The sequence below is a fragment of the Marmota marmota genome, unplaced genomic scaffold (genome assembly GCF_001458135.2).
Source record: "Marmota marmota marmota unplaced genomic scaffold, marMar, whole genome shotgun sequence".
In the NCBI taxonomy this organism is placed as follows: domain Eukaryota; kingdom Metazoa; phylum Chordata; class Mammalia; order Rodentia; family Sciuridae; genus Marmota; species Marmota marmota.
The window spans coordinates 16,893,373-16,897,692 of NW_025999853.1; positions in this window are offsets into that span (position 1 = coordinate 16,893,373).

The following is a 4,320-nucleotide window of genomic DNA, read 5'->3' on the forward strand; positions in this document are numbered from 1 at the left end:
AGGATGGGAAAGGCAGCGGAGCACAACAGACACTAGTATGGCAATACGTAAATCAATGGATGTGTAACTGATGTGATTCTGCAATCTGTGTATGGGGTGAAGGTGGGAGTTCATAACCCACTTGAATCAAAGTGTGGAATATGATATGTCAAGAAATTTGTAATGTTTTGAACAACCCACAATAAAAAATTAAAAATAAAAAAAAAATATTAGCCATGTGACTAAATACTAACTACATATGACTAGTGTACAATATTGGGGTACACGCTGACTGTAGGCCTCAGAGCTTAAAATCATTTGTAAGCTTACTGAGAAAATGGACAGAAGAGTAAATAAAACCATGGGTTTTGGAGTCACACTGGCTTGACTTCAAACCTCAGCTCACCCTTTAAAATCATGAATAGTTCTCACCTAGCCCTCTCGTAGTTGGACAGTGCCATTTTATAATGTGCCAGCCAGTGAGCAGGGGACAGTGGGACAGTGAGGGACATCTGAATGATCTAGGGTCATGTCCCTCCAGAGCAACCTCCACCTTCAATCTCCTTATCTCCAAAGTGGAGACTTCAGTGGTTTATTGGGAACATTCAATGAGGTCCTGTGTGGAAAGTGTCAAGTGCAGTGCCTGACATTACCTCGTGTCCTAGCTTCTGCCAGTCCTGTGGAAGCCAGAGTTGATCTGTTGTAGGATGGCTGCCTCATTGTCATGGCCTAGAACCTAATGGATGCTGTGGCCTACCCAACACAGCTTCAAACCAGGTCTTTGGGGAGCTTTTAGCAAACCAGCTCTTGGGGGAGCCTTTAGCCATGAATAGGCTCAACAATGTACCTATGACATTCTGCACACCTCCCCTCTCTTCCTTGGCTGTTGCATTGTTAGTCCATCTTCTATTTCAGTTACAGAATATCTAAGCATAGGTTATTTATAAAGAAAGGTCTCAGTATCTGCTCAGCTTCTGGTGAAGTCCTCATGGCAAAAGGGGGAAGTGAGTGTGTGGTGGGAGAGAGATCACATGGCAAGAGAGGAAGCAAGAGAAAGCCAAGGACCTGCAGGACCTGGGGACACATGTCTGTAGTCCCAGCTACTCGGGAGGCTGAGGTGGGAGGATCATCAGTTGAGCTAGGAGTTCTAGACCCACCTGGGCAACCTAAAACACCAGTTAGATTCTGGAAAGTCCAAATACAAATGATGACTAGATTGAGGCAGGATCGTTCGTGCTCCAAGATACTTTTAACTTCACCAAAGCACGTAGGAATTTCCTTAGTACATTTCAAAGTTTTTGTTTTCTTGACTTTTTAAAGTTAATTGCTTGACAGATGAAAATGAAGCTCAATAGTATCCCCGTCCTTTGAAGATCAATCAGAAATTAGAATAATCTATGCAGATGGAAAAAATAACTTGCAAAAAAAACATATCCTTTGCCGAAATCTATATTGACCAGGTTGCAGAAAGCAAAGAAAGCCCTTCAGGTCCCTTTCTGATGAAAATTAATCCAAAGAGTGGTTATGAAAATGGCCAACACACATTAGATTCCTGTTTTTCCATTGCAACCAAGATCTAAAAACCCAAGTCCAAATTTTGCTTACAGGGTGGTACACAAAGGCCCACAGCCAGGAGGAAACACGAATTTTTTTTTTTTCTAACCAGGATAAAAAAAGAATCAGCTGATTCTGGCTGTGAAACAGTCCAGAGTTAAGGAAGGAGTTATTATTTTTTTTCAAAATAAATGAAAACTTGTCATGGCAAGGAGGTCAAATCCTTACTATAATGTAAGTCAAAACCAAGACTTCACAGAAATGTGGAACTTGGTCTCCTCCGCCTACTCCTTCCCTAATGTGCTTTCATATCTGGGCAGATGAGGTTATCTCCCTGGAAGAGATCAAAAAGCAGGAAGGCTCCAAGCTCTTCTTCTTACAGAGAGATTCAATGTTTGGCCTAAGGTCAAACAACCAGAAACGGACCCTGCATTTTCCAATTCCTAGGTTTAGGATTGTGCCCACTGTGGCACCATTTCCTGGTTTCCTGAGCATGGAATCTGTGCCAGTTACCTCAAACTGCCCAGAGTGGGAGCCAGTCTTCAAAAGGAAGCATTCATCTGTGAGACCCACAGCCCCAAACTCCAGGACGAATCTGAGCCTTCAGACAAGGGAGTCAACACCTGCATGGCCTTCCCTACTCTCTACACAAGCACCCTGACCTCCCTTCCCACGGGCTTCACACCTAGCCAGTCTCCTTAGCTCGGCCCATGCTTGGTCCCAAGCCAAGGGGCTTCCAGAGCAATGACAAAAAAACACACACCTAGTTCTCGTTTACAAAGCTTTCTAGCAGATCCCTATTGCCCCAGGATAAATTCCAAGATTTTCAGCAGGTTCTGTAAGATCTGCCCCAACTCACTAGACAGCCTTTCCACAAGCCTCACCTCTACCTTCTTCTTCAGCCTTACAGACAAAAAAAATCTTTCTTACTGAATGGGTCTGAAGACTCCTTTCTGCCCCTTCACATTCAGACACAAGTTCCCTTCCTCTGAAGCCTTCTCTTCTCTAACTCCTCAAGACAAGTCAATGGCACCATGTCTACAAGGTAATTATTATTGCTATTATCACTGTCTTCTGCAATTTATTATTCTTATATCTCCTACACAACATGATATCCTGAAATGCAGAAGCTGGGTTTCAATCATGAGTATCTTACTTACTGGCATAATATTTTATATCTCCAAGCTTCAGTTTTATTTTCAAAAAGTGAGGGTAATAAATACCTCACTAGGTTATTTTGAGGATTCAATGGCATGGTTATTCAAAGTATGGGCTATATCAAGTTGTTTAATAAATGTAAGTCGCTCTCCTCTCCATCTCTTCCCATAGGGTATAAGAGCTCCCTTAACATAAGAGTACACTTCTTTTGTTTTGTTTTGTTTTTACTTGTAGATACACACAATACATTTATTTTGCTTATTTAGGTTTTTTTTTTTTTTTATGTGATGCTGGGGATCAAACCCAATGCCTCACAAATGCTAGGCAAGAGTTCTACCCCTGAACCACAACCCCAGCCCAAGAGTACTCTTCTTTGTATTCCTTTTGAGTTATATAGTAGGCATCCAATGTTGCCAGAAAAGAGAAAAAGGGAGGGAGAAAAGCAGATGAGAAGGAAGGGAGGGAGGAAAGGAGAAAGGAAAGGAATGGAATGAACAAATACAGCTAAAAGAAAGACCCTGATCCCCATTAGAGGTAGGAATTGGTGTGATCACTAGTCGTATGACTTTGAGAACATCCAGTTCTTCCCTAGTGAGAAACCTTGAAAAGGTATCTGCTGATAACCACTGAGTAACTGGGAAAGGACAACTGAATCAAGATGGCCTGGTCCACCAGTAGAAGGTAATATAGCCCAACACAAGACAAGCACAATTTTTAAAAAATATTATTCTTCAAATTGTGCATTCCTAGTCTATTCTAAGCACTAGGCTTGGTACAAAGGAGGACACAGATAAATTGATCTTATGCTAGCCGGGTCTCAATAACTGAAGAGAACATAATGCCTACACTAGTGCTATGTGGCCAAACCAAATCTAGGAAAAACAGGAAGTCTTAATAACTTGCAGCACTTGCCAATTTCTGAAATGTAAACGTTTGCACCATAACTGATTGGATTTTACCAATAATTTCTCCATAAGTATTCAGCTCACAAAATCTCGAAGTATTTAGAGATTGGCTCTAGGGAGCCCCTCGGGACATTCAAGGAAGTGCCATTCCCTTATTCTTGTCAGACTTGACATCTTTTTAGTCACTTTCTTTCTTATTAATATCTTTATCATGTGAAGGACAAGGAAAATAGAGAGAACAGGGAAGCAGCTGATATTCCTGACAGTGATTTAGCAAAAGAGACTAGGGAGGAAGTTGAAAATAATGGACTAGATTTGTATTGGTTTCAGTTAACTCACTCTCTCAATCCCTTAGTACTACAGATAATTGAGAACAGATAACCTAATCAAATTTGCAAAGTACAAGCACACTTTCTGACCGAATACAGGATTAATGGTCATTACTCCGAAGGATACAGAAAGAAGCTGTGCTCAAGAACCCAAAGAGTCAAGTTCACCAAGATGGCAGAAAGAATGTTAAACTGGGAAATCAAACAACTTCTCTGGGTAGATGCAACATGGAAAATATTTTCCTGTATGTTTAAGATCAGTGCATCATTCTGGACTGCAACTAAATAAGAAAAGGGATACCAAACCAACAGAAAGGAAAGACCATTTAGCAAAAGAAAAATAAAAATTTATCTTAAAACTGCTAGAAACTGGGACAATCTGGGAAATTTTATTA